The following is a 22349-nucleotide window of genomic DNA, read 5'->3' on the forward strand; positions in this document are numbered from 1 at the left end:
TTTCCTTTGGGAGCCACGTGCTGGACCTCAGTTAGGATGAGAAGACGGTAGGTATTGCTCATTCATTTTGTTTAGATTTCCAAGGAATGCATTTATGGGAGTCATCACTGATCCACGCTCCTGCTCAAAGGCTGGACGTGCAAAGTCGCGGACTGTCAGCAAGCTCAATCCTCTCAGCAGTAGGGAGCGGCCAGACTCGAGCCACGGGGCAGGAAGTGCACCCACGTCTCAGGGCATCGGAGCTCGGGTGCCCAAGGAAGAGCCCAGAATGTGACGGTGTAGTCTCGCGGCACAAGTCCCCGTGGCCAAACTTCTAGGTTTCTTCAAAGAAGTTCCGTTTACCCCCACAAGGTTTCTACCAGGAACCTTGTTGAGCCAGAGGCGATGCCCTTGGATCACACAGAAAGCTATTGGCATTGGAGATATTCCAATGCCCAAACTGGCAGGGCAAACCCTTGCAGCAACTGGGTTACTTGCCCTGGCGCCTTGTATTTTCGCCCCCAGGCCCGTCAGTGACATGACCGCGGAGAAACCTGAGACCCATTCATTTGTTCAGAGTTCCAAGCAGTGCATTTATGGGAGTCATCATCAATCCACCTGCTCGAAGGCTGCACGTTCAAAGTCACAGGCTCCAGCGCGGGGCAGCCACCGATCTCAATCATGTCAGCAGTCAGGAGTGGCCAGAGGTGACCCACGGGGCTGCAAATGGAGCTAAGGATCATGGCATCAGATCTGGGGTTCCCCTGCAAGAGCCAAGAAGGTGAGGGTGTAGTCTCAGTGCACAAGTCCCCGTGGCCAAACATCTAGGTTTCTGCAAAGAAGTTCCACTCACCACCACAAGGTTCCTACGAGGATCCTCAAGGACTTCACGCCAAAACCACTCTGAGACTCTTTTGCCTTGACTTTCCTCACCTTGCCACACTCTCCTCACTTCGCCAGGTATCATGGACTATACAGAGGGCCCAATGCTGCTGCAGGTGTTTGTTCCCTGGCACTCCACCGCATGCCTCAGGGTGACAGAACACAGGGATGTTTGAGAAAAGTGAACGGGCGCACAGAGGCAAAGGGTGATACCGCCCACCGATGTGCGCTATATCTCCCCTCAGCATTTCATTTGTAGTCCATCATGTCTGTGTGTCCACAGCCAAACGTGAATGCATCGTGGCACAGATGCCTTCAGAGCGCACGGGCATCAGCACAAAGAGCACGGCCGTCCATCATCCCCCCGGTATGGGCCTTGAACGTTCCTGCCTGAGCCACCTCCCCGCCGACACAGCATAAGGATGTCATCCTGAACTGCTGAGACACCCTCAGAGGAACTGGGATTACTCAGCGTAAAAGCCACTGCCCTCTGGGGAACCAAACCACTCCTGGCGCATACGCTTCCACACAATGGATTCACCCTCAAGGGGAAATGTGGTCCCTGAGATCTTCCACAAGGGAACAGCCTTGGCCAAATGGGACGACCTCCAACAAAAGCCGCTTGTAGGGACCAGTGACAAAACGCACCAGAGAAACTCCTGGACTGAACAATGGAGATTCACCTGCAGCCATACTTCCTGGCCTGCTGCCAAGACTGGCCACCAACACTTGGCCCACGCACAAAGCTAATGGCATCAGAATCATTCCGACGCCCAACGTGGCGGGGCAAACACTTGCAGCAATTGTGTAACTTGCAGTGGTGTCTGGTACTTTCACCCTCATCAGTGGCGTGACATTGGGGAAACCCTGAGGCCCAGGTCCTCTACAAGCAACTTGTTACCCACAGCCATGCAACGACAGAACTCAGACAACAGCCTAGACACTTGAACCGGTATGACTTCTGTAGCCTGTGGCCAGGCTTGCCGGTTACCACAGTCTCGACGCACCAGCGGGTGGCAGGAAAAATGACACCCACACCACACATCCTCTCCTGCCCTTAAACCTGCAGCCTTTCCTTGGCAGCCAACTCCCTTGTTTCTGCACGGTTGCACCCACTGACCTCCGGGTAGAGCTCCAATCCTCAGGGAACGCTATGTGGGCTGGGTATAGAAACGATGCCTGGCTGTCCTCAGGAACACCTTCACATCTTCAACACAGGGGGAACGTGGTCAGACAGGGACAAAACACCCCAAGGCCTCCAAATCGGCCCCCATGAGGAGACACCATACTGTGCCATGAAGGCAACCATTCGCTGGCACAAGAACCCGCCATGAAGCAAATCGACCAAGGAGAGGAAAGAGGCGGGACAGTCCACAAATGTGCTCCCGTATTCCCTCCCTACACGTGCCTCCAGATGCTCCTGAGGGAATCCCAAATGTGTTCCGGGAACCCCATGGCCACCGTCGATCTATCCACCCACCAGTAAACCTGTGGGCTTAGCCAGCCATCTCACGTGTCTCTTTCACTCGCCTTGCCTTACTCTCTCTCCACCGGGATCCCAACGTGTCACGGCAAGATGCCAGAGCCACCCCTCACCAAAGAAGCTTGCCGTGACCAAGTTTGACTAAGGCATTTTCCAGCCCCTTCACACAGCACACACAAGCAGGACACAACCCGAGGAGGAGCCATCAGATTGGCCAAACTCCCAGGAACAGTGGCCCATATGATTTCTCCCCTCAGCAGGAGAAACCTAAACTGCATCTGGTCTCCCAAGCAGAACATGACAAAGAAGCCTGCCCTAGGCCTGGAATCCTGTTCTGACCCTGAGCCTACAGACTTCTGTTTCTTTGAGGCCACAAGGCAATGACCAGCAGGTGGGGGTAGCCTGTAGAAATCAAGTGCAGGTGGCAGGACGAGCAATGGCTCACGCTTCCTCTCCTACCTGCATGCTGAACCGTGGCAGGGGACAGCAGTCCTGGCTAGACCAAGGAACCCAGAGACGGCACGCTGTCCCAAGCCTTCCCACCTGGATTGGCATCCCAGGCTCCTTTCCCAATGGCTCTTCTCCCCAGGAGATGACCACAACCCTCAACTTGAACAACGTGGCTGTAGACACCCACGGCCGCAAATGCAACGTGAACCTCTCCCTACTTTCCTTTGGGGAGCCACGTGCTGGACCTCAGTTCCAACGAGGAGACGGTAGGGATTTCTCACTCATTTTGTTCAGATTTCCAAGGAATGCATTTGTGGGAGTCATCATCGATCCAAGCACATGCTCAAACGGTGGACATGCAAAGTTGCAGATTCCACCATGGGACGGCCAGCGAGCTGAATCATATCAGCGTACGGAAGTGGCCAGCAGAGCCGAGCCACGGGTCAGGAAATGCAGCCAGTTCTCAGGGCATCAAAGCTCGTGTTCCCCGAGAAAAGACCAGAAGGTGAGGGTGTAGCCCCGGTGCACACGTTCCCATCGCCAAACCTTTAGGTTTAGCAAAGAAGTGTCGCTTACCGCAACAAGGGTTAAAGCAGGATCCTCAAGGAATGCACGCCAACACCCCTCTGAGACTCCTTCGGCTGGCCTCGCCTTGCCACACCGTCCTCACTTCAACGGGTATCAGGGATTAAACGGATGGCCCCAGGCTGCTGCTGGCATTCCTTCCCTGGCATTCCACCTGGCTCGGGGTGAGAGAACACACGCATGCTTGAGGAGGGTGCACAGGCGCACCGAGGGAAAGGGCGATACCACCCAGCATTGTGTGTTCTATCTCTCCTCAACATTTCATTTACTGTCCATCTTGCCTGTGTGTCCGCAGGCAAACGTGAAAGCATCGTGGCACTGGCGCCTTCAGAGCGTGCGGTCATCAGGACAAAGAGTGCCACCGACCAACAGCCCCCTGGTCTCGGGCCCTGAAATTCCTCTCCTGAGCAATCTGCCCTCCATCACAGCAAAAGGATGTCTTCCTGATCCCCTGAGACACCCTCAGGACAACTGTGCCCCCTCAGCCTAAGAGCAAGTGCCCCCTATGGGAACAAACACGCGTTTGGCCCTTATGATTAAACACAGTGGACACGCCCTCAAGGGGAGAGATCTTCCATTAGGGAAGGGCCCTTGGCTGAATAAGACGACCTCCATCAAACGCGGCTCGTAGGGACCCGTGACAAAGGGCACCTGAAGAACCCCTGGACTGATCAAGGGAGACTCACCAGCAGGCATACTTCCTGGTCTCCTGCCAAGCCAGAGGAACTTCCCTAGGACCGCAACCAAAGCTAATGGCAAGGGAGCCATTCCAATGCCCAAAATGGCGGGCCAAACACTTGCAGCAACTGGGTAACTTATCGTAGCACCTTGCACATTCGCATTCTTCCCTTCAAGGACAAGACCTTGGAGAAACCATGAGACCCAGGTCCTCCAAAACCAACGTGTCACCCACAGCCGTGCAATGAGAGAACGCACCCAACATCCTGGACCCTTGAACCGGCATGGCTTCTCTGGCTTGAAGCCATGCATGCTGGAGATCACAGGCTCGCAGCACCAGAAGGTGGCAGGACAAAATGACCCCTGCAGCACACATTCACTCTAGCCCTTAAACCTGTAGCGTTGCCTTGGCGGCCGACTCCCTTCTTTCTGCATGGTTGGGCCCAAAGACCTCCGGGAAGAGCTCCAAACCTCAGGGAATGCTATGCCGACCTGGTATAGCAATGACGCTGGGCTGTCCTAAGGAACACCTTAACATCCTCAACATAGGGGCAATGAGGCCACACAGGGACAAAACATCCCAACGGCTCCAAATCGGTCCCAGTGAGAAGACACCATACTGTGCCGTGAAGGCACCATTCGCTGGAACAAGGACCCGCCGTGAAGCACATTGAGAAAGGAGAGGAAAAGGTTGGGATGGTCCACGAATGTGCACCTGTATTCCTTCCCTACACGGGGCTCCAAATGCTCCTGAAGATATCCCAAAAGAGTTCCGGGAACCCTATGTCCACCGACATATCCAGCCATACCGATCTATCCACCCAACAGTAAGCCTGTGGGCTTAGCCAACACTCTCCCGTGTATTTCCCGCTCGCCTTGCCTTGCTCTCTCCACCAGGATCCAAACGAATCCACCCCTCACCTAAGTAGCTTGATATCCCCTGGATTTGCCTAAGGCACTTTCCAAACTCTCCACACACAACACACAAGCAGGACACAACCCAAGGAGGCGCCATCAGCGTCGCCCAAATCCCGGGGACAGTGGCCCATTTGATTTCCCCCGACCATCAGGGCAAACCTGAACTATATCCCACCTCCCAAGCTGAACCTGACATAGACGCCTGGCCTGGCCAGGACTCCTTCTCTGACCCTGAGTGCAGAGACTTCTGTTTCCTTGCGGGAACAAGGCAACGACCTGAGCTTGAGGGTGGCCTGTAGATCTCAATGGCAAGCCAGAGGAGTACCAGTGGCTCACGCTTCCTTTCGCACCCGCACGCTGACCGCGGCAGGGGATAGCAGTTCTGGCTAGACTCAGGTGCCCAGAGACGTCAAGTTGTCCTTAGCCTTCCCACGTAGATGGACATCCCAGGCTCCTTTCCACATGGCTCTTTCTGCACGAGAAGCCCGCCACCCTCCACTTGAACAATGTTGCTGCGCACGCCCACAGTAGCAAATGCAACATGGACCTCTCCCTAATTTTCCTTTGGGAGCCACGTGCTGGACCTCAGTTAGGATGAGAAGACGGTAGGTATTGCTCATTCATTTTGTTTAGATTTCCAAGGAATGCATTTATGGGAGTCATCACTGATCCACGCTCCTGCTCAAAGGCTGGACGTGCAAAGTCGCGGACTGTCAGCAAGCTCAATCCTCTCAGCAGTAGGGAGCGGCCAGACTCGAGCCACGGGGCAGGAAGTGCACCCACGTCTCAGGGCATCGGAGCTCGGGTGCCCCAGGAAGAGCCCAGAATGTGACGGTGTAGTCTCGCGGCACAAGTCCCCATGGCCAAACTTCTAGGTTTCTTCAAAGAAGTTCCGTTTACCCCCACAAGGTTTCTACCAGGAACCTTTTCGAGTCAGAGGCGATGCCCTTGGATCACACAGAAAGCTATTGGCATTGGAGATATTCCAATGCCCAAACTGGCAGGGCAATCCCTTGCAGCAACTGGGTTACTTGCCCTGGCGCCTTGTATTTTCGCCCCCAGGCCCGTCAGTGACATGACCGCGGAGAAACCTGAGACCCATTCATTTGTTCAGAGTTCCAAGCAGTGCATTTATGGGAGTCATCATCAATCCACCTGCTCAAAGGCTGCACGTTCAAAGTCGCAGGCTCCACCGCGGGGCAGCCACCGATCTCAATCATGTCAGCAGTCAGGAGTGGCCAGAGGCGACCCACGGGGCTGCAAATGGAGCTAAGGATCATGGCATCAGATCTGGGGTTCCCCTGCAAGAGCCAAGAAGGTGAGGGTGTAGTCTCAGTGCACAAGTCCCCGTGGCCAAACATCTAGGTTTCTGCAAAGAAGTTCCACTCACCACCACAAGGTTCCTACGAGGAGCCTCAAGGACTTCACGCCAAAACCACGCTGAGACTCTTTTGCCTTGACTTGCCTCACCTTGCCGCACTCTCCTCACTTCGCCAGGTATCATGGACTATACAGAGGGCCCAATGCTGCTGCAGGTGTTTGTTCCCTGGCACTCCACCACATGCCTCAGGGTGACAGAACACAGGGATGTTTGAGAAAAGTGAACGGGCGCACAGAGGCAAAGGGTGATACCGCCCACCGATGTGCGCTATATCTCCCCTCAGCATTTCATTTGCAGTCCATCATGTCTGTGTGTCCACAGCCAAACGTGAATGCATCGTGGCACAGATGCCTTCAGAGCGCACGGGCATCAGCACAAAGAGCACGGCCGTCCATCAACCCCCCGGTATGGGCCTTGAACGTTCCTGCCTGAGCCACCTCCCCGCCGACACAGCATAAGGATGTCATCCTGAACTGCTGAGACACCCTCAGGGGAACTGGGATTACTCAGCGTAAAAGCCACTGCCCTCTGGGGAACCAAACCACTCCTGGCGCATACGCTTCCACACAATGGATTCACCCTCAAGGGGAAATGTGGTCCCTGAGATCTTCCACAAGGGAACGGCCCTTGGCCAAATGGGACGACCTCCAACAAAAGCCGCTTGTAGGGACCAGTGACAAAACGCACCAGAGAAACTCCTGGACTGAACAATGGAGATTCACCTGCAGCCAGACTTCCTGGCCTGCTGCCAAGACTGGCCACCAACACTTGGCCCACGCACAAAGCTAATGGCATCAGAATCATTCCGACGCCCAACGTGGCGGGGCAAACACTTGCAGCAATTGTGTAACTTGCAGTGGTGTCTGGTACTTTCACCCTCATCAGTGGCGTGACATTGGGGAAACCCTGAGGCCCAGGTCCTCTACAAGCAACTTGTTACCCACAGCCATGCAACGACAGAACTCAGACAACAGCCTAGACACTTGAACCGGTATGACTTCTGTAGCCTGTGGCCAGGCTCGCCGGTTACCACAGTCTCGACGCACCAGCGGGTGGCAGGAAAAATGACACCCACACCACACATCCTCTCCTGCCCTTAAACCTGCAGCTTTTCCTTGGCAGCCAACTCCCTTGTTTCTGCACGGTTGCACCCAATGACCTCCGGGTAGAGCTCCAATCCTCAGGGAACGCTATGTGGGCTGGGTATAGAATCGATGCCTGGCTGTCCTCAGGAACACCTTCACATCTTCAACACAGGGGGAACGTGGTCAGACAGGGACAAAACACCCCAAGGCCTCCAAATCGGCCCCCATGAGGAGACACCATACTGTGCCATGAAGGCAACCATTTGCTGGCACAAGAACCCGCCATGAAGCAAATCGACCAAGGAGAGGAAAGAGGCGGGACAGTCCACAAATGTGCTCCCGTATTCCCTCCCTACACGTGCCTCCAGATGCTCCTGAGGGAATCCCAAATGTGTTCCGGGAACCCCATGGCCACCGTCGATCTATCCACCCACCAGTAAACCTGTGGGCTTAGCCAGCCATCTCACGTGTCTCTTTCACTCGCCTTGCCTTACTCTCTCTCCACCGGGATCCCAACGTGTCACGGCAAGATGCCAGAGCCACCCCTCACCAAAGAAGCTTGCCGTGACCAAGTTTGACTAAGGCATTTTCCAGCCCCTTCACACAGCACACACAAGCAGGACACAACCCGAGGAGGAGCCATCAGATTGGCCAAACTCCCAGGAACAGTGGCCCATTTGATTTCTCCCCTCAGCAGGAGAAACCTAAACTGCATCTGGTCTCCCAAGCAGAACATGACAAAGAAGCCTGCCCTAGGCCTGGAATCCTGTTCTGACCCTGAGCCTACAGACTTCTGTTTCTTTGAGGCCACAAGGCAATGACCAGCAGGTGGGGGCAGCCTGTAGAACTCAAGTGCAGGTGGCAGGACGAGCAATGGCTCACGCTTCCTCTCCTACCTGCATGCTGAACCGTGGCAGGGGACAGCAGTCCTGGCTAGACCAAGGAACCCAGAGACGGCACGCTGTCCCAAGCCTTCCCACCTGGATTGGCATCCCAGGCTCCTTTCCCAATGGCTCTTCTCCCCAGGAGATGACCACAACCCTCAACTTGAACAACGTGGCTGTAGACACCCACGGCCGCAAATGCAACGTGAACCTCTCCCTACTTTCCTTTGGGGAGCCACGTGCTGGACCTCAGTTCCAACGAGGAGACGGTAGGGATTTCTCACTCATTTTGTTCAGATTTCCAAGGAATGCATTTGTGGGAGTCATCATGGATCCAAGCACATGCTCAAACGGTGGACATGCAAAGTTGCAGATTCCACCATGGGACGGCCAGCGAGCTGAATCATATCAGCGTACGGAAGTGGCCAGCAGAGCCGAGCCACGGGTCAGGAAATGCAGCCAGTTCTCAGGGCATCAAAGCTCGTGTTCCCCGAGAAAAGACCAGAAGGTGAGGGTGTAGCCCCGGTGCACACGTTCCCATCGCCAAACCTTTAGGTTTAGCAAAGAAGTGTCACTTACCGCAACAAGGGTTAAAGCAGGATCCTCAAGGAATGCACGCCAACACCCCTCTGAGACTCCTTCGGCTGGCCTCGCCTTGCCACACCGTCCTCACTTCAACGGGTATCAGGGATTATACGGATGGCCCCAGGCTGCTGCTGGCATTCCTTCCCTGGCATTCCACCTGGCTCGGGGTGAGAGAACACACGCATGCTTGAGGAGGGTGCACAGGCGCACCGAGGGAAAGGGCGATACCACCCAGCATTGTGTGTTCTATCTCTCCTCAACATTTCATTTACTGTCCATCTTGCCTGTGTGTCCGCAGGCAAACGTGAAAGCATCGTGGCACTGGCGCCTTCAGAGCGTGCGGCCATCAGGACAAAGAGTGCCACCGACCAACAACCCCCTGGTCTCGGGCCCTGAAATTCCTCTCCTGAGCAATCTGCCCTCCATCACAGCAAAAGGATGTCTTCCTGATCCCCTGAGACACCCTCAGGACAACTGTGCCCCCTCAGCCTAAGAGCAAGTGCCCTCTATGGGAACAAACACGCGTTTGGCCCTTATGATTAAACACAGTGGACACGCCCTCAAGGGGAGAGATCTTCCATAAGGGAAGGGCCCTTGGCTGAATAAGACGACCTCCATCAAAAGCGGCTCGTAGGGACCCGTGACAAAGGGCACCTGAAGAACCCCTGGACTGATCAAGGGAGACTCACCAGCAGGCATACTTCCTGGTCTCCTGCCAAGCCAGAGGAACTTCCCTAGGACCGCAACCAAAGCTAATGGCAAGGGAGCCATTCCAATGCCCAAAATGGCGGGCCAAACACTTGCAGCAACTGGGTAACTTATCGTAGCACCTTGCACATTCGCATTCTCCCCTTCAAGGACAAGACCTTGGAGAAACCATGAGACCCAGGTCCTCCAGAACCAACGTGTCACCCAGAGCCGTGCAATGAGAGAACGCACCCAACATCCTGGACCCTTGAACCGGCATGGCTTCTCTGGCTTGAAGCCATGCATGCTGGAGATCACAGGCTCGCAGCACCAGAAGGTGGCAGGACAAAATGACCCCTGCAGCACACATTCACTCCAGCCCTTAAACCTGTAGCGTTGCCTTGGCGGCCGACTCCCTTCTTTCTGCATGGTTGGGCCAAAAGACCTCCGGGAAGAGCTCCAAACCTCAGGGAATGCTATGCCGACCTGGTATAGCAATGACGCTGGGCTGTCCTAAGGAACACCTTAACATCCTCAACATAGGGGCAATGAGGCCACACAGGGACAAAACATCCCAACGGCTCCAAATCGGTCCCAGTGAGAAGACACCATACTGTGCCGTGAAGGCACCATTCGCTGGAACAAGGACCCGCCGTGAAGCACATTGAGAAAGGAGAGGAAAAGGTTGGGATGGTCCACGAATGTGCACCTGTATTCCTTCCCTACACGGGGCTCCAAATGCTCCTGAAGATATCCCAAAAGAGTTCCGGGAACCCTATGTCCACCGACATATCCACCCATACCGATCTATCCACCCAACAGTAAGCCTGTGGGCTTAGCCAACACTCTCCCGTGTATTTCCCGCTCGCCTTGCCTTGCTCTCTCCACCAGGATCCAAACGAACCCACCCCTCACCTAAGTAGCTTGATATCCCCTGGATTTGCCTAAGGCATTTTCCAAACTCTCCACACACAACACACAAGCAGGACACAACCCAAGGAGGTGGCATCAGCGTCGCCCAAATTCCGGGGACAGTGGCCCATTTGATTTCCCCCGACCATCAGGGCAAACCTGAACTATATCCCACCTCCCAAGCTGAACATGACATAGACGCCTGGCCTGGCCAGGACTCTTTCTCTGACCGTGAGCGCAGAGACTTCTGTTTCCTTGCGGGAACAAGGCAACGACCTGAGCTTGAGGGTGGCCTGTAGATCTCAATGGCAAGCCAGAGGAGTACCAGTGGCTCACACTTCCTTTCGCACCCGCACGCTGACCGCGGCAGGGGATAGCAGTTCTGGCTAGACTCAGGTGCCCAGAGACGTCAAGTTGTCCTTAGCCTTCCCACGTAGATGGACATCCCAGGCTCCTTTCCACATGGCTCTTTCTGCACGAGAAGCCCGCCACCCTCCACTTGAACAATGTTGCTGCGCACGCCCACAGTAGCAAATGCAACATGGACCTCTCCCTAATTTTCCTTTGGGAGCCACGTGCTGGACCTCAGTTAGGATGAGAAGACGGTAGGTATTGCTCATTCATTCTGTTTAGATTTCCAAGGAATGCATTTATGGGAGTCCTCACTGATCCACGCTCCTGCTCAAAGGCTGGACGTGCAAAGTCGCGGACTGTCAGCAAGCTCAATCCTCTCAGCAGTAGGGAGCGGCCAGACTCGAGCCACGGGGCAGGAAGTGCACCCACGTCTCAGGGCATCGGAGCTCGGGTGCCCCAGGAAGAGCCCAGAATGTGACGGTGTAGTCTCGCGGCACAAGTCCCCGTGGCCAAACTTCTAGGTTTCTTCAAAGAAGTTCCGTTTACCCCCACAAGGTTTCTACCAGGAACCTTGTCGAGCCAGAGGCGATGCCCTTGGATCACACAGAAAGCTATTGGCATTGGAGATATTCCAATGCCCAAACTGGCAGGGCAAACCCTTGCAGCAACTGGGTTACTTGCCCTGGCGCCTTGTATTTTCGCCCCCAGGCCCGTCAGTGACATGACCGCGGAGAAACCTGAGACCCATTCATTTGTTCAGAGTTCCAAGCAGTGCATTTATGGGAGTCATCATCAATCCACCTGCTCAAAGGCTGCACGTTCAAAGTCACAGGCTCCAGGGCGGGGCAGCCACCGATCTCAATCATGTCAGCAGTCAGGAGTGGCCAGAGGCGACCCACGGGGCTGCAAATGGAGCTAAGGATCATGGCATCAGATCTGGGGTTCCCCTGCAAGAGCCAAGAAGGTGAGGGTGTAGTCTCAGTGCACAAGTCCCCGTGGCCAAACATCTAGGTTTCTGCAAAGAAGTTCCACTCACCACCACAAGGTTCCTACGAGGAGCCTCAAGGACTTCACACCAAAACCACGCTGAGACTCTTTTGCCTTGACTTGCCTCACCTTGCCGCACTCTCCTCACTTCGCCAGGTATCATGGACTATACAGAGGGCCCAATGCTGCTGCAGGTGTTTGTTCCCTGGCACTCCACCACATGCCTCAGGGTGACAGAACACAGGGATGTTTGAGAAAAGTGAACGGGCGCACAGAGGCAAAGGGTGATACCGCCCACCGATGTGCGCTATATCTCCCCTCAGCATTTCATGTGCAGTCCATCATGTCTGTGTGTCCACAGCCAAACGTGAATGCATCGTGGCACAGATGCCTTCAGAGCGCACGGGCATCAGCACAAAGAGCACGGCCGTCCATCAACCCCCCGGTATGGGCCTTGAACGTTCCTGCCTGAGCCACCTCCCCGCCGACACAGCATAAGGATGTCATCCTGAACTGCTGAGACACCCTCAGGGGAACTGGGATTACTCAGCGTAAAAGCCACTGCCCTCTGGGGAACCAAACCACTCCTGGCGCATACGCTTCCACACAATGGATTCACCCTCAAGGGGAAATGTGGTCCCTGAGATCTTCCACAAGGGAACGGCCCTTGGCCAAATGGGACGACCTCCAACAAAAGCCGCTTGTAGGGACCAGTGACAAAACGCACCAGAGAAACTCCTGGACTGAACAATGGAGATTCACCTGCAGCCAGACTTCCTGGCCTGCTGCCAAGACTGGCCACCAACACTTGGCCCACGCACAAAGCTAATGGCATCAGAATCATTCCGACGCCCAACGTGGCGGGGCAAACACTTGCAGCAATTGTGTAACTTGCAGTGGTGTCTGGTACTTTCACCCTCATCAGTGGCGTGACATTGGGGAAACCCTGAGGCCCAGGTCCTCTACAAGCAACTTGTTACCCACAGCCATGCAACGACAGAACTCAGACAACAGCCTAGACACTTGAACCGGTATGACTTCTGTAGCCTGTGGCCAGGCTCGCCGGTTACCACAGTCTCGACGCACCAGCGGGTGGCAGGAAAAATGACACCCACACCACACATCCTCTCCTGCCCTTAAACCTGCAGCTTTTCCTTGGCAGCCAACTCCCTTGTTTCTGCACGGTTGCACCCAATGACCTCCGGGTAGAGCTCCAATCCTCAGGGAACGCTATGTGGGCTGGGTATAGAATCGATGCCTGGCTGTCCTCAGGAACACCTTCACATCTTCAACACAGGGGGAACGTGGTCAGACAGGGACAAAACACCCCAAGGCCTCCAAATCGGCCCCCATGAGGAGACACCATACTGTGCCATGAAGGCAACCATTCGCTGGCACAAGAACCCGCCATGAAGCAAATCGACCAGGGAGAGGAAAGAGGCGGGACAGTCCACAAATGTGCTCCCGTATTCCCTCCCTACACGTGCCTCCAGATGCTCCTGAGGGAATCCCAAATGTGTTCCGGGAACCCCATGGCCACCGTCGATCTATCCACCCACCAGTAAACCTGTGGGCTTAGCCAGCCATCTCACGTGTCTCTTTCACTCGCCTTGCCTTACTCTCTCTCCACCGGGATCCCAACGTGTCACGGCAAGATGCCAGAGCCACCCCTCACCAAAGAAGCTTGCCGTGACCAAGTTTGACTAAGGCATTTTCCAGCCCCTTCACACAGCACACACAAGCAGGACACAACCCGAGGAGGAGCCATCAGATTGGCCAAACTCCCAGGAACAGTGGCCCATTTGATTTCTCCCCTCAGCAGGAGAAACCTAAACTGCATCTGGTCTCCCAAGCAGAACATGACAAAGAAGCCTGCCCTAGGCCTGGAATCCTGTTCTGACCCTGAGCCTACAGACTTCTGTTTCTTTGAGGCCACAAGGCAATGACCAGCAGGTGGGGGCAGCCTGTAGAACTCAAGTGCAGGTGGCAGGACGAGCAATGGCTCACGCTTCCTCTCCTACCTGCATGCTGAACCGTGGCAGGGGACAGCAGTCCTGGCTAGACCAAGGAACCCAGAGACGGCACGCTGTCCCAAGCCTTCCCACCTGGATTGGCATCCCAGGCTCCTTTCCCAATGGCTCTTCTCCCCAGGAGATGACCACAACCCTCAATTTGAACAACGTGGCTGTAGACACCCACGGCCGCAAATGCAACGTGAACCTCTCCCTACTTTCCTTTTGGGAGCCACGTGCTGGACCTCAGTTCCAACGAGGAGATGGTAGGGATTTCTCACTCATTTTGTTCAGATTTCCAAGGAATGCATTTGTGGGAGTCATCATCGATCCAAGCACATGCTCAAACGGTGGACATGCAAAGTTGCAGATTCCACCATGGGACGGCCAGCGAGCTGAATCATATCAGCGTACGGAAGTGGCCAGCAGAGCCGAGCCACGGGTCAGGAAATGCAGCCAGTTCTCAGGGCATCAAAGCTCGTGTTCCCCGAGAAAAGACCAGAAGGTGAGGGTGTAGCCCCGGTGCACACGTTCCCATCGCCAAACCTTTAGGTTTAGCAAAGAAGTGTCGCTTACCGCAACAAGGGTTAAAGCAGGATCCTCAAGGAATGCACGCCAACACCCCGCTGAGACTCCTTCGGCTGGCCTCGCCTTGCCACACCGTCCTCACTTCAACGGGTATCAGGGATTATACGGATGGCCCCAGGCTGCTGCTGGCATTCCTTCCCTGGCATTCCACCTGGCTCGGGGTGAGAGAACACACGCATGCTTGAGGAGGGTGCACAGGCGCACCGAGGGAAAGGGCGATACCACCCAGCATTGTGTGTTCTATCTCTCCTCAACATTTCATTTACTGTCCATCTTGCCTGTGTGTCCGCAGGCAAACGTGAAAGCATCGTGGCACTGGCGCCTTCAGAGCGTGCGGCCATCAGGACAAAGAGTGCCACCGACCAACAACCCCCTGGTCTCGGGCCCTGAAATTCCTCTCCTGAGCAATCTGCCCTCCATCACAGCAAAAGGATGTCTTCCTGATCCCCTGAGACACCCTCAGGACAACTGTGCCCCCTCAGCCTAAGAGCAAGTGCCCTCTATGGGAACAAACACGCGTTTGGCCCTTATGATTAAACACAGTGGACACGCCCTCAAGGGGAGAGATCTTCCATAAGGGAAGGGCCCTTGGCTGAATAAGACGACCTCCATCAAAAGCGGCTCGTAGGGACCCGTGACAAAGGGCACCTGAAGAACCCCTGGACTGATCAAGGGAGACTCACCAGCAGGCATACTTCCTGGTCTCCTGCCAAGCCAGAGGAACTTCCCTAGGACCGCAACCAAAGCTAATGGCAAGGGAGCCATTCCAATGCCCAAAATGGCGGGCCAAACACTTGCAGCAACTGGGTAACTTATCGTAGCACCTTGCACATTCGCATTCTTCCCTTCAAGGACAAGACCTTGGAGAAACCATGAGACCCAGGTCCTCCAGAACCAACGTGTCACCCAGAGCCGTGCAATGAGAGAACGCACCCAACATCCTGGACCCTTGAACCGGCATGGCTTCTCTGGCTTGAAGCCATGCATGCTGGAGATCACAGGCTCGCAGCACCAGAAGGTGGCAGGACAAAATGACCCCTGCAGCACACATTCACTCCAGCCCTTAAACCTGTAGCGTTGCCTTGGCGGCCGACTCCCTTCTTTCTGCATGGTTGGGCCCAAAGACCTCCGGGAAGAGCTCCAAACCTCAGGGAATGCTATGCCGACCTGGTATAGCAATGACGCTGGGCTGTCCTAAGGAACACCTTAACATCCTCAACATAGGGGCAATGAGGCCACACAGGGACAAAACATCCCAACGGCTCCAAATCGGTCCCAGTGAGAAGACACCATACTGTGCCGTGAAGGCACCATTCGCTGGAACAAGGACCCGCCGTGAAGCACATTGAGAAAGGAGAGGAAAAGGTTGGGATGGTCCACGAATGTGCACCTGTATTCCTTCCCTACACGGGGCTCCAAATGCTCCTGAAGATATCCCAAAAGAGTTCCGGGAACCCTATGTCCACCGACATATCCAGCCATACCGATCTATCCACCCAACAGTAAGCCTGTGGGCTTAGCCAACACTCTCCCGTGTATTTCCCGCTCGCCTTGCCTTGCTCTCTCCACCAGGATCCAAACGAATCCACCCCTCACCTAAGTAGCTTGATATCCCCTGGATTTGCCTAAGGCACTTTCCAAACTCTCCACACACAACACACAAGCAGGACACAACCCAAGGAGGCGCCATCAGCGTCGCCCAAATCCCGGGGACAGTGGCCCATTTGATTTCCCCCGACCATCAGGGCAAACCTGAACTATATCCCACCTTCCAAGCTGAACATGACATAGACGCCTGGCCTGGCCAGGACTCCTTCTCTGACCCTGAGTGCAGAGACTTCTGTTTCCTTGCGGGAACAAGGCAACGACCTGAGCTTGAGGGTGGCCTGTAGATCTCAATGGCAAGCCAGAGGAGTACCAGTGGCTCACGCTTCCTTTCGCACCCGCACGCTGACCGCGGCAGGGGATAGCAGTTCTGGCTAGACTCAGGTGCCCAGAGACGTCAAGTTGTCCTTAGCCTTCCCACGTAGATGGACATCCCAGGCTTCTTTCCACATGGCTCTTTCTGCACGAGAAGCCCGCCACCCTCCACTTGAACAATGTTGCTGCGCACGCCCACAGTAGCAAATGCAACATGGACCTCTCCCTAATTTTCCTTTGGGAGCCACGTGCTGGACCTCAGTTAGGATGAGAAGACGGTAGGTATTGCTCATTCATTTTGTTTAGATTTCCAAGGAATGCATTTATGGGAGTCATCACTGATCCATGCTCCTGCTCAAAGGCTGGACGTGCAAAGTCGCGGACTGTCAGCAAGCTCAATCCTCTCAGCAGTAGGGAGCGGCCAGACTCGAGCCACGGGGCAGGAAGTGCACCCACGTCTCAGGGCATCGGAGCTCGGGTGCCCCAGGAAGAGCCCAGAATGTGACGGTGTAGTCTCGCGGCACATGTCCCCATGGCCAAACTTCTAGGTTTCTTCAAAGAAGTTCCGTTTACCCCCACAAGGTTTCTACCAGGAACCTTATCGAGCCAGAGGCGATGCCCTTGGATCACACAGAAAGCTATTGGCATTGGAGATATTCCAATGCCCAAACTGGCAGGGCAAACCCTTGCAGCAACTGGGTTACTTGCCCTGGCGCCTTGTATTTTCGCCCCCAGGCCCGTCAGTGACATGACCGCGGAGAAACCTGAGACCCATTCATTTGTTCAGAGTTCCAAGCAGTGCATTTATGGGAGTCATCATCAATCCACCTGCTCAAAGGCTGCACGTTCAAAGTCGCAGGCTCCACCGCGGGGCAGCCACCGATCTCAATCATGTCAGCAGTCAGGAGTGGCCAGAGGCGACCCACGGGGCTGCAAATGGAGCTAAGGATCATGGCATCAGATCTGGGGTTCCCCTGCAAGAGCCAAGAAGGTGAGGGTGTAGTCTCAGTGCACAAGTCCCCGTGGCCAAACATCTAGGTTTCTGCAAAGAAGTTCCACTCACCACCACAAGGTTCCTACGAGGATCCTCAAGGACTTCACGCCAAAACCACGCTGAGACTCTTTTGCCTTGACTTGCCTCACCTTGCCGCACTCTCCTCACTTCGCCAGGTATCATGGACTATACAGAGGGCCCAATGCTGCTGCAGGTGTTTGTTCCCTGGCACTCCACCACATGCCTCAGGGTGACAGAACACAGGGATGTTTGAGAAAAGTGAACGGGCGCACAGAGGCAAAGGGTGATACCGCCCACCGATGTGCGCTATATCTCCCCTCAACATTTCATTTGCAGTCCATCATGTCTGTGTGTCCACAGCCAAACGTGAATGCATCGTGGCACAGATGCCTTCAGAGCGCACGGGCATCAGCACAAAGAGCACGGCCGTCCATCATCCCCCCGGTATGGGCCTTGAACGTTCCTGCCTGAGCCACCTCCCCGCCGACACAGCATAAGGATGTCATCCTGAACTGCTGAGACACCCTCAGGGGAACTGGGATTACTCAGCGTAAAAGCCACTGCCCTCTGGGGAACCAAACCACTCCTGGCGCATACGCTTCCACACAATGGATTCACCCTCAAGGGGAAATGTGGTCCCTGAGATCTTCCACAAGGGAACGGCCCTTGGCCAAATGGGACGACCTCCAACAAAAGCCGCTTGTAGGGACCAGTGACAAAACGCACCAGAGAAACTCCTGGACTGAACAATGGAGATTCACCTGCAGCCATACTTCCTGGCCTGCTGCCAAGACTGGCCACCAACACTTGGCCCACGCACAAAGCTAATGGCATCAGAATCATTCCGACGCCCAACGTGGCGGGGCAAACACTTGCAGCAATTGTGTAACTTGCAGTGGTGTCTGGTACTTTCACCCTCATCAGTGGCGTGACATTGGGGAAACCCTGAGGCCCAGGTCCTCTACAAGCAACTTGTTACCCACAGCCATGCAACGACAGAACTCAGACAACAGCCTAGACACTTGAACCGGTTTGACTTCTGTAGCCTGTGGCCAGGCTCGCCGGTTACCACAGTCTCGACGCACCAGCGGGTGGCAGGAAAAATGACACCCACACCACACATCCTCTCCTGCCCTTAAACCTGCAGCTTTTCCTTGGCAGCCAACTCCCTTGTTTCTGCACGGTTGCACCCAATGACCTCCGGGTAGAGCTCCAATCCTCAGGGAACGCTATGTGGGCTGGGTATAGAATCGATGCCTGGCTGTCCTCAGGAACACCTTCACATCTTCAACACAGGGGGAACGTGGTCAGACAGGGACAAAACACCCCAAGGCCTCCAAATCGGCCCCCATGAGGAGACACCATACTGTGCCATGAAGGCAACCATTCGCTGGCACAAGAACCCGCCATGAAGCAAATCGACCAAGGAGAGGAAAGAGGCGGGACAGTCCACAAATGTGCTCCCGTATTCCCTCCCTACACGTGCCTCCAGATGCTCCTGAGGGAATCCCAAATGTGTTCCGGGAACCCCATGGCCACCGTCGATCTATCCACCCACCAGTAAACCTGTGGGCTTAGCCAGCCATCTCACGTGTCTCTTTCACTCGCCTTGCCTTACTCTCTCTCCACCGGGATCCCAACGTGTCACGGCAAGATGCCAGAGCCACCCCTCACCAAAGCAGCTTGCCGTGACCAAGTTTGACTAAGGCATTTTCCAGTCCCTTCACACAGCACACACAAGCAGGACACAACCCGAGGAGGAGCCATCAGATTGGCCAAACTCCCAGGAACAGTGGCCCATTTGATTTCTCCCCTCAGCAGGAGAAACCTAAACTGCATCTGGTCTCCCAAGCAGAACATGACAAAGAAGCCTGCCCTAGGCCTGGAATCCTGTTCTGACCCTGAGCCTACAGACTTCTGTTTCTTTGAGGCCACAAGGCAATGACCAGCAGGTGGGGGCAGCCTGTAGAACTCAAGTGCAGGTGGCAGGACGAGCAATGGCTCACGCTTCCTCTCCTACCTGCATGCTGAACCGTGGCAGGGGACAGCAGTCCTGGCTAGACCAAGGAACCCAGAGACGGCACGCTGTCCCAAGCCTTCCCACCTGGATTGGCATCCCAGGCTCCTTTCCCAATGGCTCTTCTCCCCAGGAGATGACCACAACCCTCAATTTGAACAACGTGGCTGTAGACACCCACGGCCGCAAATGCAACGTGAACCTCTCCCTACTTTCCTTTTGGGAGCCACGTGCTGGACCTCAGTTCCAACGAGGAGACGGTAGGGATTTCTCACTCATTTTGTTCAGATTTCCAAGGAATGCATTTGTGGGAGTCATCATCGATCCAAGCACATGCTCAAATGGTGGACATGCAAAGTTGCAGATTCCACCATGGGACGGCCAGCGAGCTGAATCATATCAGCGTACGGAAGTGGCCAGCAGAGCCGAGCCACGGGTCAGGAAATGCAGCCAGTTCTCAGGGCATCAAAGCTCGTGTTCCCCGAGAAAAGACCAGAAGGTGAGGGTGTAGCCCCGGTGCACACGTTCCCATCGCCAAACCTTTAGGTTTAGCAAAGAAGTGTCGCTTACCGCAACAAGGGTTAAAGCAGGATCCTCAAGGAATGCACGCCAACACCCCGCTGAGACTCCTTCGGCTGGCCTCGCCTTGCCACACCGTCCTCACTTCAACGGGTATCAGGGATTATACGGATGGCCCCAGGCTGCTGCTGGCATTCCTTCCCTGGCATTCCACCTGGCTCGGGGTGAGAGAACACACGCATGCTTGAGGAGGGTGCACAGGCGCACCGAGGGAAAGGGCGATACCACCCAGCATTGTGTGTTCTATCTCTCCTCAACATTTCATTTACTGTCCATCTTGCCTGTGTGTCCGCAGGCAAACGTGAAAGCATCGTGGCACTGGCGCCTTCAGAGCGTGCGGCCATCAGGACAAAGAGTGCCACCGACCAACAACCCCCTGGTCTCGGGCCCTGAAATTCCTCTCCTGAGCAATCTGCCCTCCATCACAGCAAAAGGATGTCTTCCTGATCCCCTGAGACACCCTCAGGACAACTGTGCCCCCTCAGCCTAAGAGCAAGTGCCCTCTATGGGAACAAACACGCGTTTGGCCCTTATGATTAAACACAGTGGACACGCCCTCAAGGGGAGAGATCTTCCATAAGGGAAGGGCCCTTGGCTGAATAAGACGACCTCCATCAAAAGCGGCTCGTAGGGACCCGTGACAAAGGGCACCTGAAGAACCCCTGGACTGATCAAGGGAGACTCACCAGCAGGCATACTTCCTGGTCTCCTGCCAAGCCAGAGGAACTTCCCTAGGACCGCAACCAAAGCTAATGGCAAGGGAGCCATTCCAATGCCCAAAATGGCGGGCCAAACACTTGCAGCAACTGGGTAACTTATCGTAGCATCTTGCACATTCGCATTCTCCCCTTCAAGGACAAGACCTTGGAGAAACCATGAGACCCAGGTCCTCCAGAACCAACGTGTCACCCACAGCCGTGCAATGAGAGAACGCACCCAACATCCTGGACCCTTGAACCGGCATGGCTTCTCTGGCTTGAAGCCATGCATGCTGGAGATCACAGGCTCGCAGCACCAGAAGTTGGCAGGACAAAATGACCCCTGCAGCACACATTCACTCCAGCCCTTAAACCTGTAGCGTTGCCTTGGCGGCCGACTCCCTTCTTTCTGCATGGTTGGGCCCAAAGACCTCCGGGAAGAGCTCCAAACCTCAGGGAATGCTATGCCGACCTGGTATAGCAATGACGCTGGGCTGTCCTAAGGAACACCTTAACATCCTCAACATAGGGGCAATGAGGCCACACAGGGACAAAACATCCCAACGGCTCCAAATCGGTCCCAGTGAGAAGACACCATACTGTGCCGTGAAGGCACCATTCGCTGGAACAAGGACCCGCCGTGAAGCACATTGAGAAAGGAGAGGAAAAGGTTGGGATGGTCCACGAATGTGCACCTGTATTCCTTCCCTACACGGGGCTCCAAATGCTCCTGAAGATATCCCAAAAGAGTTCCGGGAACCCTATGTCCACCGACATATCCAGCCATACCGATCTATCCACCCAACAGTAAGCCTGTGGGCTTAGCCAACACTCTCCCGTGTATTTCCCGCTCGCCTTGCCTTGCTCTCTCCACCAGGATCCAAACGAATCCACCCCTCACCTAAGTAGCTTGATATCCCCTGGATTTGCCTAAGGCACTTTCCAAACTCTCCACACACAACACACAAGCAGGACACAACCCAAGGAGGCGCCATCAGCGTCGCCCAAATCCCGGGGACAGTGGCCCATTTGATTTCCCCCGACCATCAGGGCAAACCTGAACTATATCCCACCTTCCAAGCTGAACATGACATAGACGCCTGGCCTGGCCAGGACTCCTTCTCTGACCCTGAGTGCAGAGACTTCTGTTTCCTTGCGGGAACAAGGCAACGACCTGAGCTTGAGGGTGGCCTGTAGATCTCAATGGCAAGCCAGAGGAGTACCAGTGGCTCACGCTTCCTTTCGCACCCGCACGCTGACCGCGGCAGGGGATAGCAGTTCTGGCTAGACTCAGGTGCCCAGAGACGTCAAGTTGTCCTTAGCCTTCCCACGTAGATGGACATCCCAGGCTTCTTTCCACATGGCTCTTTCTGCACGAGAAGCCCGCCACCCTCCACTTGAACAATGTTGCTGCGCACGCCCACAGTAGCAAATGCAACATGGACCTCTCCCTAATTTTCCTTTGGGAGCCACGTGCTGGACCTCAGTTAGGATGAGAAGACGGTAGGTATTGCTCATTCATTTTGTTTAGATTTCCAAGGAATGCATTTATGGGAGTCATCACTGATCCATGCTCCTGCTCAAAGGCTGGACGTGCAAAGTCGCGGACTGTCAGCAAGCTCAATCCTCTCAGCAGTAGGGAGCGGCCAGACTCGAGCCACGGGGCAGGA

General features: G+C 55.0%; 13 non-coding genes across 13 annotated transcripts; all 13 read right to left on the reverse strand.

Annotated features, from left to right (window-relative positions):
• Nucleotides 1-22: 22 nt before the first annotated feature.
• LOC132361858 (small nucleolar RNA SNORD116) lies at nucleotides 23-114 on the reverse strand. The gene has a single exon (XR_009502123.1). It is a non-coding gene; the product is annotated as a small nucleolar RNA SNORD116 (small nucleolar RNA).
• A 389-nt stretch (nucleotides 115-503) lies between these two features.
• Nucleotides 504-595, reverse strand: LOC132361253 (small nucleolar RNA SNORD116). Its single transcript, XR_009501559.1, has one exon. It is a non-coding gene; the product is annotated as a small nucleolar RNA SNORD116 (small nucleolar RNA).
• A 2440-nt stretch (nucleotides 596-3035) lies between these two features.
• On the reverse strand, nucleotides 3036-3127 carry LOC132361539 (small nucleolar RNA SNORD116). Its single transcript, XR_009501822.1, has one exon. It is a non-coding gene; the product is annotated as a small nucleolar RNA SNORD116 (small nucleolar RNA).
• Nucleotides 3128-5555: 2428 nt separating this feature from the next.
• LOC132361859 (small nucleolar RNA SNORD116) lies at nucleotides 5556-5647 on the reverse strand. The gene has a single exon (XR_009502124.1). It is a non-coding gene; the product is annotated as a small nucleolar RNA SNORD116 (small nucleolar RNA).
• Nucleotides 5648-6036: 389 nt separating this feature from the next.
• LOC132361255 (small nucleolar RNA SNORD116) lies at nucleotides 6037-6128 on the reverse strand. Its single transcript, XR_009501561.1, has one exon. It is a non-coding gene; the product is annotated as a small nucleolar RNA SNORD116 (small nucleolar RNA).
• A 2441-nt stretch (nucleotides 6129-8569) lies between these two features.
• On the reverse strand, nucleotides 8570-8661 carry LOC132361656 (small nucleolar RNA SNORD116). Its single transcript, XR_009501929.1, has one exon. It is a non-coding gene; the product is annotated as a small nucleolar RNA SNORD116 (small nucleolar RNA).
• Nucleotides 8662-11089: 2428 nt separating this feature from the next.
• On the reverse strand, nucleotides 11090-11181 carry LOC132360959 (small nucleolar RNA SNORD116). Its single transcript, XR_009501276.1, has one exon. It is a non-coding gene; the product is annotated as a small nucleolar RNA SNORD116 (small nucleolar RNA).
• Nucleotides 11182-11570: 389 nt separating this feature from the next.
• On the reverse strand, nucleotides 11571-11662 carry LOC132361257 (small nucleolar RNA SNORD116). Its single transcript, XR_009501562.1, has one exon. It is a non-coding gene; the product is annotated as a small nucleolar RNA SNORD116 (small nucleolar RNA).
• A 2441-nt stretch (nucleotides 11663-14103) lies between these two features.
• Nucleotides 14104-14195, reverse strand: LOC132361652 (small nucleolar RNA SNORD116). The gene has a single exon (XR_009501925.1). It is a non-coding gene; the product is annotated as a small nucleolar RNA SNORD116 (small nucleolar RNA).
• A 2428-nt stretch (nucleotides 14196-16623) lies between these two features.
• Nucleotides 16624-16715, reverse strand: LOC132361860 (small nucleolar RNA SNORD116). The gene has a single exon (XR_009502125.1). It is a non-coding gene; the product is annotated as a small nucleolar RNA SNORD116 (small nucleolar RNA).
• Nucleotides 16716-17104: 389 nt separating this feature from the next.
• Nucleotides 17105-17196, reverse strand: LOC132361258 (small nucleolar RNA SNORD116). Its single transcript, XR_009501563.1, has one exon. It is a non-coding gene; the product is annotated as a small nucleolar RNA SNORD116 (small nucleolar RNA).
• A 2441-nt stretch (nucleotides 17197-19637) lies between these two features.
• Nucleotides 19638-19729, reverse strand: LOC132361540 (small nucleolar RNA SNORD116). Its single transcript, XR_009501823.1, has one exon. It is a non-coding gene; the product is annotated as a small nucleolar RNA SNORD116 (small nucleolar RNA).
• A 2428-nt stretch (nucleotides 19730-22157) lies between these two features.
• LOC132361861 (small nucleolar RNA SNORD116) lies at nucleotides 22158-22249 on the reverse strand. Its single transcript, XR_009502126.1, has one exon. It is a non-coding gene; the product is annotated as a small nucleolar RNA SNORD116 (small nucleolar RNA).
• Nucleotides 22250-22349: the final 100 nt, after the last annotated feature.

The sequence above is a fragment of the Balaenoptera ricei genome, chromosome 2, assembly GCF_028023285.1.
Source record: "Balaenoptera ricei isolate mBalRic1 chromosome 2, mBalRic1.hap2, whole genome shotgun sequence".
In the NCBI taxonomy this organism is placed as follows: Eukaryota; Metazoa; Chordata; class Mammalia; order Artiodactyla; family Balaenopteridae; genus Balaenoptera; species Balaenoptera ricei.